Raw genomic sequence first — 15,994 nt, forward strand, 5'->3', positions numbered from 1 at the left:
TGTAAAGGGACATACTTTCATGTATATTAAAAAAAAAAAAAATTGGTCCAGGATATGCACTTTAAAATACTAAGTGTAACTTTTCAGAGTAATAAGAAATTTAAAGAGCATGTTAAGGGAAAACTCATAGAAGCAAACAAGTGTCTATATGCCCTTAGATCCTTACATAAGGATGGTGACCAGCAACCGGATATGAATTTTATGTTTTTGTAATTATCTATAGTTTTACCAAAAATTAAAATAATACAATTTATTTAATGCCTATTTATTTAATGCCTAACCCTAACCCTAACCCTAAACAAATATGCTCTAAGCACTTTACAATCACAAACTAATAAATAATTCAGTAACTAATTAAAAAGGCTAACTAAATAAAAAAAATAAATTTATTTAAAAAAACCTATAGATTAAAAGCAAGCCTAAAAAAATGCGTCTACTGAAAGCAAGGGTTCACATACTTTTGCCACTCACAGATATGTAATATTGGATCATTTTCCTCAATAAATAAATGACCAAGTATAATATTTTTGTCTCATTTGTTTAACTGGGTTCTCTTTATCTACTTTTAGGACTTGTGTGAAAATCTGATGATGTTTTGGGTCATATTTATGCAGAAATATAGAAAATTCTAAATAGTTTGTCTGTAGTATTTCTATTATTTATTATTTATATTATTATTTCAGAGGACAGTGGACTTCCTGGTTGAGTTGCTATGCACTTCCTGGTTCCTGAGTTGTTTACAACGAGTCCTTTTTTTCCCGCAAGCATTGGCGTTAATTACTAATCTTTTTTTTATTTTCTTTTTGTTTCTACAAATAATTTTCCAGTATTATCTTCATTTTTATTGCACTGTCGCTTTCCTTTTTCCTCGGAAGAACGCCGAGACCGGAAGCTTTCTTTTTCTCCTCCTGCATAAAGACCACAAGTGGAGGCCATCCACATCGGATCTGCTTTAATATCGACAGATCTTCGATTAAGGTACGTGAATCCTTTCATCATGGCACACCTTCAGCCTGTTCAGTATGCTGAGTGCAGGATGTTTAGTAGGGATGAGCGAGTACAGTATTATCTGTATCTGTTAACCATATGAATTATCTGTATCCGTACCCGGAAGCGGGCGGGGCATAACCTGGAAGTGGGTCTGGTTGTCTTGAAACGGGCGGAGTTTTAACCAGTATGTTATTTTAAGCATGTAATTGATATGGGTTGATCAGAAATTGTTATATTTATTGCTGATTAGAAAACTATTTACAGGACCGCATCAGGATTGAGCTTCAGATCACTGGTTTTGATCACGATAGCAAACGAACTATTTACAGAACAAGTTTTACAACAATGAAATGTAATGAACAAGAGTTTTCCTACTCAACATAACTTTCTTTTTTAACTTTTAATTTTTTTATGATCAGTGGGATTTTTTTTTTTTGGTTCTTTCTTTTTTAATTTCCACAACAGGTGTGTGTGAGTAAGAGAGAGACAGAGAGAGATAGAGGGGGACTGTGTGTAAGAGAGAAACAGAGAGAGAGATGGGAGGGAGTGTGTGTGTGTGAGTAAGAGAGACAGAGAGAGAGAGGGGGAGTGTGTGTGTGTGTGTGTGTGTGTAAGAGAGAGAGAGAGGGGGAGTGTGTGTGTGAGAGTAAGAGAGAGGGGGAGTGTGTGTGTGTGTGTGTGTGAGTAAGAGAGAGGGGGAGTGTGTGTGTGTGAGTGAGAGAGAGGGGGAGTGTGTGTGTGTGAGTGAGAGAGAGGGGAAGTGTGTGTGTGTGTGTGTGTGTGAGTAAGGGGGGGGGAGTGTGTGTGTGTGTGTGTGTGTGAGTAAGGGGGGGGAGTGTGTGTGTGTGTGTGTGTGTGTGTTTGTGTGAGTAAGAGAGAGGCAGGGGGGAGTGTGTGTGTGTGTGTGTGTGTGAGTAAGAGAGAGGCAGGGGGGAGTGTGTGTGTGAGTAAGAGAGAGGGAGGGGGGAGTGTGTGTGTGTGTGTGAGTAAGAGGGGGGGAGTGTGTGTGTGAGTAAGAGAGGGGGAGGGGGGAGTGTGTGTGTGTGTGTGTGTGTGTGTGTGAGTAAGAGGGGGGGAGTGTGTGTGTGAGTAAGAGAGGGGGAGGGGGGAGTGTGTGTGTGTGAGTAAGAGAGAGGGAGGGGGGAGTGTGTGTGTGTGAGTAAGAGGGGGGGAGTGTGTGTGTGAGTAAGAGAGGGGGAGGGGGGAGTGTGTGTGTGTGAGTAAGAGAGAGGGAGGGGGGAGTGTGTGTGTGAGTAAGAGAGAGGGAGGGGGAGTGTGTGTGTGAGTAAGAGAGAGGGAGGGGGAGTGTGTGTGTGTGTGTGTGTGTGTGTAAGAGAGTGGGGGAGTGTGTGTGTGAGTAAGAGAGACGGGAGTGTGTGTGTGTGAGTAAGAGAGAGGGGGAGTGTGTGTGTGTGAGTAAGAGAGAGACAGAGAGAGAGATAGAGGGGGGAGTGTGTGTGAGTAAGAGAGAGACAGAGGGGGGAGTGTGTGTGAGTAAGAGAGAGACAGAGAGATAAAGGGGGAGTGTGTGTGTGAGTAAGAGAGAGACAGAGAGAGGGGGAGTGTGTGTGAGTAAGAGAGAGAGAGGGGGAGTGTGTGTGTGTGTGTGAGTAAGAGAGAGGGAGGGGGGAGTGTGTGTGTGAGTGAGAGAGAGAGGGGGGAGTGTGTGTGAGTAAGAGAGAGGGAGGGGGGAGTGTGTGTGTGTGTGTGAGTGAGAGAGAGAGAGAGAGAGAGGGGGGGGGAGTGTGTGTGTGAGTAAGAGAGAGCGAGGGGGGGAGTGTGTGTGTGTGTGTGTGTGTGAGAGAGAGAGAGAGAGGGGGGAGTGTGTGTGTGTGAGAGAGAGAGAGAGGGGGGGAGTGTGTGTGTGAGTAAGAGAGAGACAGAGAGAGAGAGATGGGGGGGAATGTGTGTGAGTAAAGGCCAATTTATGCTGACAACCCAGTCCTCGCAGATAGCATCGCAGACAGTGTCTGCGTAGCCCCCCCACCTTCGCAGATGCTCTGCGTGCACCTCCCAAAAATTGTGACCACCGCAGAAGCCTCGCAGACAGCGTCGCAGACAAGAGGACTCTGATTGGTCCACTCTACATCCACTGTACACGCACTTCCGCTTCCCTACTTTCCCGGTTTGTTTTGTTTTCACGACCGCCGTTTTTAAAAACACGAGCGAAGATGGAGCAGCACGAAGAGCGGTTGATCGAGGAAGTGAGGAAGTACATACATCTATACGACTCCAGTTCTAGTCATTATAAGTAACCGGAGAATAAACACTCCACTAACCACACCCACCAACTACTCCTAGCGATTTCGTGACTTCGCGCCCCCTTGCGTTGTGGCAGTGAATAACATTGCGCACGCCTATACTCCCCGCTCAATGATAAATTACAACTGTCTGCGAAAAGCTATCTGCGAAAGCCTTGTCACAAGAGCATGCAGAGGCCTTAAGAGAGACAGAGAGAGAGATGGGGGAGTCTGTGTGTGTGTGTGTGTGTGTGTGTGTGTGTGTGTGAGAAAGACAGAGAGAGAGATGGGGAAGTGTGTGTGAGTAAGAGAGAGACATAGGGGGAAGTGTGTGTGAGTAAGAGAGAGACAGAGAGAGGGGGAAGTGTGTGTGAGTAAGAGAGAGACAGAGAGAGAAAGGGGGAGTGTGTGTGAGTAAGAGAGAGAGAGGGGGAGTGTGTGTGAGTAAGAGAGAGAGAGGGGGAGTGTGTGTGTGTGTGTGTGTGAGTAAGAGAGAGAGGGGGGAGTGTGTATGAGTGAGAGAGAGAGAGAGAGAGAGAGAGGGGGAGTGTGTGTGTGTGTGTGTGTGTGTGAGAGAGTAAGAGAGAGAGAGGGGGAGTGTGTGTTATTAAGAGAGAGACAGAGAGAGAGAGAGGGGGAGTGTGTGTGATTAAGAGAGAGACAGAGAGAGAGAGGGGGAGTGTGTGTGAGTAAGAGAGAGACAGAGAGAGAAAGGGGGAGTGTGTGTGAGTAAGAGAGAGACAGAGAGAGAGGGGGGAGTGTGTGTGTGTGAGTAAGCGAGAGACAGAGAGAGAGGGGGAGTGTGTGTGTGTGTGTGTGTGTGTGGCTTAATTTGTAATACTTATACCACTACTACCTTTATTTTTACATGAATTACAGCAAGAAAGTGTCAGACACTCAATGCGTGAAGTCAAAAAAACTGTTTTTAACCGATGGTTAAAAAAAATCTCCGACAGACAGAGACGCAACGCGAGTCGCTTTCTACCAAGCACCACGTCTGAATGAACCCACGTTTACTAGAACTCTACTACAACCCCGATTCCAAAAAAGTTGGGACAAAGTACAAATTGTAAATAAAAATGGAATGCAATGATGTGGAAGTTTCAAAATTCCATATTTTATTCAGAATAGAACATAGATGACATATCAAATGTTTAAACTGAGAAAATGTATAATTTAAAGAGAAAAAATAGATGATTTTAAATTTCATGACAACACATCTCAAAAAAGTTGGGACAAAGCCATGTTTACCACTGTGAGACATCCCCTTTTCTCTTTACAACAGTCTGTAAACGTCTGGGGACTGAGGAGACAAGTTGCTCAAGTTTAGGGATAGGAATGTTAACCCATTCTTGTCTAATGTAGGATTCTAATTGCTCAACTGTCTTAGGTCTTTTTTGTCGTATCTTCCATTTTATGATGCGCCAAACGTTTTCTATGGGTGAAAGATCTGGACTGCAGGCTGGCCAGTTCAGTACCCGGACCCTTCTTCTACGCAGCCATGATGCTGTAATTGATGCAGTATGTGGTTTGGCATTGTCATGTTGGAAAATGCAAGGTCTTCCCTGAAAGAGACGTCGTCTGGATGAATTTAAATTGGCGAAGGCGATGTCCGATGCTGTAGTATGTTCTGGCCCCATCCCAATGCAGCGTGGCGATATAGCTTACAGCAGGTTATGTTCGCTGAACTGCTGGCTGTCCAGGTGGTGCTCTGAAAACAGTGTGTGCTTTATAGATAATTGGGCTAATTTTGAGGGCACTGCTGGCCTGTTAGGGCAGGACGGTATCCATCCCACTCGGGAAGGTGCTGCTCTCATTTCCTGCAGCATAGGTCATAGTCTCAGAACAGGCCTAGTTAATTCCTGAAAATCCATAGCCAAGGCCAGGGAGCAGACGAACAGGCTAAACCGACTGTCTGTTAGTCATCACTCAGAGTCCACTACATTGAGACTGTGTCTGTTCCCCAGGCTAAACAAAAAGGTAGAAATTTTCAGAGAGTTTGGTCCAGTAACCTAATCAATATAAAATTAGATCATACTGACTGTACAGCTGGCCAGCACCTTTTATCTAAAGGTGGGGCTATTAAATATTAGATCTCTTACATCTAAAGCGCTAATGGTTAATGAACTCATTACTGATCAGGAGTTTAATGTACTTTGTTTAACTGAAACATGGATTAAGCCAAATGAATATATAGCATTAAATGAAGCGAGTCCTCCTGGATACAGTTATATACACCAGCCTCGTCTAACTGGCAGAGGAGGTGGTGTTGTGGTTATTTATAATGATTATCTAAGTATAACACAAAAACCTGGTTATAAATTTAATACATTGAGTATGAGGAACTTCAAATGTATGTAGCCTCGAAATATAAGTCTACCCAGTTTATTCCATTGCTTATTATTTACAGGCCCCCGGGGCCATATTCTGAGTTTCTTTCTGAATTTGCAGATTTTATCTCAGATCTGGTTATTTCCTTAGACAAAGCTTTAGTTGTCGGAGATTTTAATATTCATTTCAATAACCCAGAAGACCCTTTAAAAACAGTGTTTGTGTCCATTTTAGATTCAGTAAGGATTAATCAGAATGTCATAGGACCGACCCATAATGGTGGTCACACCCTCGATCTAATACTAACATTCAGGTTAAACATAGACAATATAGTCATACTTCCACAGTCTGAAGTTCTCGGATCGTTATCTCATCTCATTCAAACTATGTCGGAGTAATAATATATGCACCTCACCACGCTACTGTATTAAATGTACATTTGCGTCAACTACTGCACAGAGCTTTATAAATGATCTCCCAGAGGTATCAACTTTGATTGGGTCACTGTCAGCCCCTGCGGAACTTGATCAGGCAACTGAATGCTTAGCGTTAACATTCTGCCATACCTTAGTGTCACATGGGTTCTGTGACGAAATGATGACGCAGCCAAGAATTGCAACTTCGGTGCAAGGATGGTGGTTTATTTACAGTCCAGATTTTCCTGCAAGTGAGCAAAAATAAAAAATAAAAAAATAAAGTTGGAATTTCAAAATGTTACAAAGTAAGGTATGCCTATGAATTTAACAAAAAAAAAAGACAGAAAGGTAACTAGACTAAAATAGCAAGAAAGTTTCCAGTCTGAAGAGCAAAACACTGCACAGCTCAGGACTACAAACCAGACTGCAATGAAAATGGCCAGACAGTTAACTACCTCCTTCAGAGGACTTAAATAGTCACTAGCCCCTCCCCCTACAATTAACACAAACAGCTGTAGACAGACAAAACCCCATTTATCCTCCATTTACCTAACAATGGCAATATTTATACATAGCAAAAGTCTTACTGTGGCAGCGGGGGCGTGGTCAAGCGCCGGTCTGTGACAGGAGGGCGGAGTCAGGGAAGGTAAGTGGCAGAATCACTACACCTGATGGCAATTAACCTGTGTTTGTGCGTGTCTTCCCAGTGACCGCGCCCTATTTAATGAGGGAGAATGAGAGCGGAAGGGAGCTTCCCCAGAGGAGACTACAGTGTGTGTGTCTCTGTCTCTCTGATTGCTTATTTAATTGTCAGACTGAAAAGTGCGGCAATAAAGCCTCCTGTTCACCCTGATCTCTGTCCTGCCGTCCTCTGTGCTCCACCCACATGCAGGGAATGTTTACAGTGGTGCCGAAACCCGGGAAAGTGGAGCACCAACCAAGCAGCCCCATGGAATCCTCCCCGTTCACCGACCTGGTCCACGCCCTCGCCACAGCTCAGCAAAGCCAGCACCAGGCACTCGTCGCACTCCGGAAGGAACAAGAGCGGCACTTCGAAGCCCTGGTGCTGGCCCAGCAGGAAGACCGTGAGGCGTTCCAGCACCTCCTCGCGTTGGCGGGGTCCACCAGCGCTCCGGCCGTGGGCCTGTCTCCCCTCACTGTCACCAAGATGGGCCCGCAGGACAACCCCGAGGCATTCATCACGCTGTTCGAACAGGTCGCAGAAGTCTTGGGGTGGCCGATGGAGCAGCGCGCGGCACGCCTTCTCCCCCTCCTAACGGGAGAGGCACAGCTGGCCGCACTACAGCTCCCCGCCGACCGCCGGCTGGCCTACGTGGACCTTCGCCGGGCAGTCCTCCAGCGCATGGGGCGCACACCAAAGTAACAGCGCCAGCGCTTCCGCGCTCTGCGATTGGAGGAAGTCGGCCGGTCGTTCGCGTTCGGCCAGCAGCTCCGGGACGCCTGCTGGCGCTGGTTGAGGGCCAACGATCGCAACACCGAGGGGATCATCGACCAGGTGGTGCTGGAACAGTTCATCGCCCGCTTACCAGCAGGAACCGCGGAGTGGGTCCAGTGCCACCGCCCAGCATCACTGGATCAGGCAGTCGAGCTGGCGGAGGATCATTTGGCAGCTGTTCCGGCGGCAGGACAGCAGATGATGTCGACCCCTCTCTCCTCTTCTCCCTCTCCCCCTCCTTCTGTGTCCCGTCCTTGCCCCATTCCCCCACCGCAGAGACGGGGGCCGGCTCCACCCCAGCCGGCCCGCCGCACCCGCGGTGCCCTCCCATTTCTCCCTTCTGCGTCTGTCTCTCCCCCCCGTCAGGTGAGTGAGCCCCAGAACACTGGTGCAGAGGGAAAGCCCGGGCCGGTTTGCTGGCACTGCGGGGAGCCAGGCCACCTTCAACAACAGTGCACAGCAATGGGAGTGGGCACGGTGGTTCGGATCCCCGACGCGCCAGAGGCTGCCCTCGATCGGGCTGGAGCGTATCGCATACCGGTGAGTATCCAAGGGGATACATGTCAGGCGTTGGTGGATTCTGGTTGTAACCAGACCTCAATTCACCAAAGCCTGGTGCAAAACAAGGCATTCGGGGGAGCACAGGGGGTGAAGGTGTTGTGTGTGCACGGGGATGTTCACCGCTACCCTTTGGTGTCGGTCCACATTATTTTCAGAGGGGAAAAATTTATAGTGAAGGTGGCGGTTAATCCTCGCCTTACCCACTCTTTGATTTTGGGGACTGATTGGCCAGGATTTCGGGGTTTAATGACACGCCTAGTAAAGAGTGAGTCCTGCCATTTGACAGGGGGAGATCCCGGTGTTGCTTTGGCGGGAGCAGCTGTCACAGAGCCGTCTACGTCATCTCCGTGTCAGAGTGAGGAGCTGCCGGCTCCTCCTCTCTATATTGGGGAATCCCTCGCGGATTTCCCATTAGAACAATCGCGAGACGAGACTCTGTGATATGCATTTGACCAAGTGAGAGTAATCTATGGTCAAACGCTCCAGCCGAACGCCACCCCGTCCTTCCCCTACTTCGCAGTTATGAAGGATAGATTATACTGAGTGACACAGAACACTCAAACGAAAGAGCGAGTCACACAGCTTTTAATTCCGAAGAGCCCCCAGGAATTGGTATTCCAGGCGGCTCACTTTAATCCCATGGCTGGACACTTAGGGCAGGATAAGACACTAGCCCGAATAATGGCCCGATTCTATTGGCTGGGGATTCACGGCGATGTTCGTAGGTGGTGTACGGCATGCCGCGAATGCCAGTTAGTAAATCCAGCGGCCATTCCAAAAGCGCCTTTGCATCCTCTTCCATTAATCAAGACCCCGTTGGAGAGAATTGGGATAGATCTCGTGGGGCCATTAGATCAGTCAGCACGAGGGTACCGCTTTATATTAGTTCTGGTGGACTATGCAACGCGATACCCGGAAGCCGTGCCTCTGCGCAATATCTCAGCACGCAGTATTGCAGAGGCGCTCTTCCGCGTCATCTCCCGAGTTGGAATCCTGAAAGAGATTCTGACTGATCAAGGCACCACGTTTATGTCACGAACACTACGCGAGCTGTATGGGTTATTGGGGATTAAGCCGATCCGCACCAGTGTGTATCACCCACAAACAGACGGTTTAGTGGAACGGTTCAACCGCACCCTCAAAAATATTATCAAAAAATTCGTAAGTGAGGACGCACGTAATTGGGATAAGTGGCTCGAATCCTTGTTGTTCTCAGTGCGAGAGGTCCCCCAAGCCTCCACGGGGTTCTCCCCGTTCGAATTATTATATGGGCGTAAGCTGCGTGGCGTCCTGGATGTGCTGCGGGAAAATTGGGAGGAGGGTCCTTCACAAAGCAAAAACGAAATTCAATACGTTATAGACCTGCGTGCAAAACTCCACACGCTCACCCACCTAACTCAGGAGAATTTGCGGCAGGCCCAGGAATGGCAAGCCCGCCTGTACAACAAGGGTACGCGCCTTAGAGAATTCACTCCGGGAGATAAGGTACTCATACTGTTGCCCACGTCGAGCTCCAAATTGATCGCCAAGTGGCAAGGACCCTTTGAGGTCACACGGTGAGTTGGGGACGTCGACTATGAGGTGAGGCGAACGGACAGGGGTGGGGCGCTACAGATTTACCACCTCAGTCTGCTTAAACTCTGGAACGAGGAGGTCCCCATGGCATTGGTGTCGGTAGTTCCGGAGAAGGTGGAGCTGGGGCCGGAGGTTCAAAAAGGAACATTGGCATCACGTACCTCTCCGGTCCCCTGTGGAGACCACCTCTCCCCGACCCAACTCACGGAGGTCACCCAGTTGCAGGCCGAGTTTTCGGATGTGTTCTCGCCCCTGCCCGGCTGCACTAACCTCATAGAGCACCACATAGAGATGCCCCCGGGGGTGGCAGTGTGTAGCCGCCCTTACAGGCTACCCGAACACAAAAAAAAGGTGGTTCGGGAAGAACTTCAGACCATGCTCGAAATGGGCATCGTTGAGGAGTCCCACAGTGACTGGAGCAGCCCGGTGGTCTTGGTCCCCAAGGCTGATGGGTCGGTCCGGTTCTGTGTGGACTATAGAAAAGTCAACGCGGTGTCTAAATTCGACGCGTACCCAATGCCTCGGGTTGATGAGTTGCTCGATTGACTAGGCACGGCTCGCTTTTATTCGACACTGGATTTGACGAAGGGATATTGGCAGATCCCCTTGACTCCATTATCCCGGGAAAAAATGGCCTTTTCCACACCGTTCGGCTTGCACCAATTCATCACACTTCCTTTTGGGCTGTTTGGGGTGCCTGCTACATTTCAGCAGCTGATGGACAGGGTCCTCCGCCCCCACACCACCTATGCAGCCGCATACCTCGATGATATCATCGTTTATAGTAATGACTGGCAGCGGCACTTACAACACCTGAGGGCCGTCCTTAAGTCGCTGAGGCGAGCGGGTCTCACAGCCAACCCGAAGAAGTGTGCGATTGGGCGGGTGGAAGTACGGTATCTGGGCTTCCACTTGGGCAACGGGTAGGTGCGTCCTCAAATTAACAAGACAGCAGCAATTGCGGCCTGCCCGAGGCCCAAGACCAAAAATGGGGTGAGACAGTTCATGGGGCTGGCTGGCTACTATCGTAGGTTTATACCTAATTATTCAGACGTCACCAGCCCGCTGACTGATCTCACTAAAAAGGGGGCACCAGATCCGGTCCAGTGGACGGAGCAATGCCAGCGGGCTTTCACTGAGGTAAAGGCTGCACTGTGTGTGGGGCCACTATTACACTCCCCTGACTTTTCTCTCCCTTTTGTGTTACAGACCGACGCGTCGGACAGAGGGCTGGGGGCGGTTTTGTCCCAGGAGGTGGAGAGGACCGCCCCGTCCTGTATATTAGCAGGAAGCTGTCAGTGCGTGAGGGGCGCTACAGCACAATTGAAAAAGAGTGTCTAGTGATCAAGTGGGCGATCCTCGCCCTCCGTTACTACCTGCTGGGGCGCCCTTTCACCCTCTGGTCAGACCACCCAGTGGCTCCACCGCATGAAGGATGCCAATGCGTGGATCACCTGTTGGTATCTGGCACTCCAACCCGTCAATTTCAAAGTGGTCCACAGGCCGGGGGCGCAGATGGTCATGGCGGACTTCCTCTCCCGTCAAGGGGGGGGGGGGGGGGGGGGAGTCGGCTGCAGGCAGGATGGCCGCCCGGCCTGAGTCGGGTGGTGGGGGTATGTGGTAGCGGGGGTGTGGTCAAGCACCGGTCTGTGACAGGAGGGTGGAGTCAGGGACGGTAAGTGGCAGAATCACTACACCTGACGGCAATTAACCTGTGTTTGTGTGTGTCTTCCCAGTGACCGCGCCCTATTTAAGGAGGGAGAGTGAGAGTGGAAGGGAGCTTCCCCAGAGGAGACTACAGTGTGTGTGTCTCTGTCTCTCTGATTGCTTATTTAATTGTCAGACTGAAAAGTGCGGCAATAAAGCCTCCTGTTCACCCTGATCTCTGTCCTGCCGTCCTCTGTGCTCCACCCACACGCAGGGAACGTTTACACTTACATTTCTCTCATACAAAACAACTATTTACATTACAAAACCTTGGCTTCACCACAATTCTTAATTTACTCTTAATTATCTTAATTGGATGAAATCATTAGCCTGTAATGAAACTGGCACTACAAAGACAGCCGGCTTCCACAGTTTGGGTCCTTTGGTCACCTGGAAGTGCTGCAGGAGAGAACAGAATCAAACAAACATGGCTCCCACTCACCACGCTAAGATAAGTTAATAAAGATTGTATTGAAACCCATGTGTGTGTGATTATTTAACGATGAGGTACTTTTGTTATTAAACTATTGCTATAAACAACTTGTGTGTGCACCCACAGAGTTAGTTAGCTGGTAATTTAGCAGTAGCTCAACATAAATGATATGTATGGTATCAGGTGCTGGTGTGTAGTGTGGTGCATTGGCGCCTGGTGCCGGTACTGAAAGAGCTCCGTGTGACATTACCACCCTCCTCTCCTAGGGTGGCAATATTGGGCAGCCTGGACAGGTAGTCAGCGGCAACGTTCTGCTGGCCTTGCTTGTAATGGACACAGAACTGGAAAGGCTGCAACTCCAAGTACCATCTTGTCACCCGGGCATTCTTGTTCTTCATGGTGTTCATCCATGTCAGTGCTCTGTGGTCTGTGTAAAGATCAAAATCCCGGCCCAACAGATAATACCTCGAATTATCTAATGCCCACTTAATTGCAAGGCATTCCTTCTCCACAGCTGAATACCTTGTTTCTCATGGCAGCAGTTTCCTACTGAGGTATAGGACAGGCCGTTCTTCACCTCATTCTCCTTGTGCAAGCACAGCTCCCAGGCCACATCCGGAAGCATCCACCTCGACAAGGAAGCGCTTTTTGAAGTCAGGGGTCTGGAGTACAGGAGAGGCACACAAACACTCCTTCAAAGAATTAAAGGCAGCTTCACATTCATCAGTCCAAATGACAGGGTTACTGGCAGATTTCTTAGTGAGATCAGTTAATGGAACAGCAATGGTAGCACACTGAGGAATAAATCTTCAGTACCAGCCAATCATGCCGAGGAAAGATTTTACTTGGGTCTTGGTTGTTGGATGTGGACTATCCCTGATTGCTTGTACCTTGTCCACTTGCAGTCTGATGGTGCCTTTTCCCAACTGGTATCCCAGGTACCTTGTTTCTGTTCTTGCCCACTCGCACTTCTACACATTCAGCGTCAGACCCGCTTGCTGGATCTTCTCAAGGACATGATGCAGGTGCTCCAGATGTTGCTGCCAGGTGTTACTAAAAATCACAACATCATCTAAATATGCAGCACTATAGTCAGAGCAATCTTTGAGTACTCGGTCCATTAACCGCTGAAAACTGGCAGGTGCGCCATGAAGGCCAAAGGGCATCATGCGGAACTGGAAAAGGCCCATAGGTGTGCGGAAAGCAGTGTAGGCTTTGGACTTCTCCTCTCAAGGGACCTGCCAATACCCTTTACAGAGGTCTAAAGTTGTAATGAAATTGGCATGGCCTACCTTCTTCAGCAGCTCATCTATGCGTGGCATTGGATAGGCGTCGGAGTGAGCAATGACATTCAATCTCCGGAAGTCAAGGCACACCCGTATGGACCCATCCTTCTTTGGCATGATCACGATCGGGCTGCTCCATTCACTGGCTGATGGCTCTATCACACCTAGGTCCAGCATGTCATGAACCTCCTTCTCTGGAGCCTCAACCAGCCTCTCAGGAATGCGATAAGGTGGCTGTCTGATGGGGATCTGGTCAGGTTTGAGACAGATGGTGTGTTCCAGGAGTGTGGTTTTCCATGGCTTCTGCTGGAAGAGGGCAGGATAATGGCTGAACAGATCAAACAAGTTCATTTGTTTCTCACCATCCAGGTGTGGCAGGGTCACCTCCGTCTCACCACTCCATGCCTGCAACAGCTCCTCCGGCTCCGCCTCCTCCTCCACGTACTGGACAAACAGCGCCGTCTTGTTGTCTTTGTGGTCTGCTCGCTCATGCCAGGCCCTGAGGAGATTCACATGGTAAGTTTGAAGAGGCGTACCCTTCTCTGGATGGTGGACTTCATACGTTGTCGGGCTGATCTTTTGCTGGATGGTGTATGGCCCTTGCCACTTGGCCAACAACTTGCTAGAAGAACAGGGCAACAACAGGAGCACTTTTTGGCCTACTTGAAACGCCCTCATCCGTGCATTTTGGTCATACCACCTCTTCTGGTCATGTTGGGCTGCCTGAAGATTCTCCTGGGCTTCTTGCTGGTACTTCTCCAGCCGGTTCCGCATCTGGAGTACATACTGCATGATGCCTTGGCTGTTGGGCTCGGTGGTGGTGGTGCTTTCCCACGAACTCTTCAGGAGGTCTAGTGGCCCCCTCACTGACCATCCGTACAAGAGCTCGAACAGTGAAAAGCCAGTTGACGCTTGAGGTACTTCCCGATAAGCGAACAACAGGAAAGGCAGCCACTTGTCCCAATCCCGGCCTGTGTCATCCACAAACTTGCGGAGCATTGACTTCAAGGTTTGATTAAACTGCTCAATGAGCCCGTCGGTTTGGGGATGATATGGTGTGGTCTTCAGGGCCTTGATCCCCAGCTGCCGGTAGAGCTGCATCATCAGGCGTGAGGTGAAGTTGGTGCCTTGGTCAGTGATTTCATCAGGAATGCCAACTCTGGAAAACAACTGAACAAGAGCACTGATCACCTTGGGTGTAGTTATGCTTCACAGTGGAAAGGCTTCTGGGAACCTGGTGGCATAATCGCACACCACCAGTATGTACCTGTACCCAGAGCTGCTTGTCTCCAAGGGTCCCACAATGTCCATGGCAATTCTGTGGAAAGGAGAGGAGATGACGGGCAGTGGACACAATGGAGCTCTTTCAGACCTGCGGACACCAGAAGTTTTTTGACAGACAGGACATGTTTTACAGTAGTGTTGTGTGTCAGTGTACATTGTTGGCCAGAAGAATCTAGCACCTAACCTAAGATAGGTTTTCTGCTGCCCCAAATGCCCAGCCCATGGGACAGTGTGTGCTAGATGGAGAACAAGAGGTCTACAGGTAACTGGAACTACCAGTCGTTTCACACCTGCATCTGACTGATTGTACAGAATATCATTTTCAATCAGGTACCTGTCTGGAGCAAACTTCTCAGTGATGTTAGACTCTGCTTTTTGGAACAGTGAGCTAAGTGTGGTGTCTGCCTGTTGCAGTTTAACAATGTCATGTGGCACATCCCAATCAACATTCAACCCCTCAGTGTCAACTTTCTGAAACAACCCCCCATGGCTATACTTCTCTAAGCGTCACTGGCAACGCGACTTCCGGGGCCCTTTACCACCATCCTGGATCAGGTCATCAGACAGATTGGGTAATGGCTCCACAGCTTTCTGCGAGTGGGTTACCACAGGGCATGACACATCCACATCATTGGCAACAGATCCCAGTAAGTCATTCCACACTGGTACATCCCTCCCCAGGATAACATCAAAAGGTAAGTTTTCAACCACCACCATTTCCAGTAAGTATTTCACCCCATCAATTTCAACAGTAAGCTCTGCTAGTGGATGTTGCTTTTTATCTCCATGTACGCAATTTCTTTCTGGTTCTGATAGTCAAGACAGTTTAAAGGTACATGACACATTTTGATTAAAGACACAGCACTACCAGTATCCATCATAGCATCAAGTGTAACCCCATTAACTTTTACTTTTTGGTTTACTGGTTCCATGTTATTAACCTCAGATCTGGCATCCCCCTCCCGTGGCACATAAAACCCAGACAGTTTTGGCTTCCTTAAGGGACAAACAGATGCCTTGTGGCCTTTCTGTTGACAGAAAAAACATATCAATTCAGACCTCCCATTACCCCCAATTGTGTGTGCAGTATTGTTACCTCCCACGGTGTGAGTAGCATCCCCACCCCCAGAGTTACCTGCACTTGGCTTATAGCCCTGTGATGGCTTGTGAGGGAATGATGGGTGGTTGGGTGTCACCTTGTGGGCATTAATGTACTGCAATGCCAGCTTAGCAGCAGTCTTTCCATCTTCTGGCTCATGTTCACGGACCCAGGTCCGCACCTCTGGGGACAGGACATTCAACAGCTGCTCCATTATCACCTTCTCACCGATCTCCTCCTTGGTATGTTTTTCTGGTTGCACCCACCAATGGAAGAGATGCTTCAAGCGATGATAGGTCTCCATCGGTGTTTCTCCAGCTGGTACCATGCTCCTCCTAAACCGCTGTCGATACGTCTCCTTGGTGATGTCAAATTTCATCAGAAGGGCCTCCTTCAGCTTCTGGAAGTCATCTGCATGGTCCTCATCCATTGCCGAATATGCTTCCAGGGCCTTGCCAGTGAGCAGTGGAATCAGTCTGACTGCCCACTCCCATTCTGGCCACTGCCATGTACGTGCGAGATGCTCAAACCTCAGCAGGAAATTCTCCATATCTTCTCCCTGCTGGTAAGGGTGCAGCTTTGGTTCGCGAGGTCATCCTGGGTACATCGTCATCTG

At 49.0% G+C, this 15,994-nt stretch overlaps 1 protein-coding gene across 1 annotated transcript in view; it reads left to right on the forward strand.

Moving 5' to 3' along the window:
* Positions 1–893: 893 nt before the first annotated feature.
* The window catches only part of LOC132871398 (uncharacterized), a 92,545-nt gene continuing 77,444 nt past the window's right edge, over positions 894–15,994 (forward strand). Inside the window, exon 1 of the mRNA XM_060905526.1 lies at positions 894–978. The gene's annotated coding sequence lies outside the window, so the exon portion shown is untranslated. The remainder of the gene's footprint in view (positions 979–15,994) is intronic.

The sequence above is a fragment of the Neoarius graeffei genome, chromosome 23 (assembly GCF_027579695.1).
Source record: "Neoarius graeffei isolate fNeoGra1 chromosome 23, fNeoGra1.pri, whole genome shotgun sequence".
Lineage (NCBI taxonomy): Eukaryota > Metazoa > Chordata > Actinopteri > Siluriformes > Ariidae > Neoarius > Neoarius graeffei.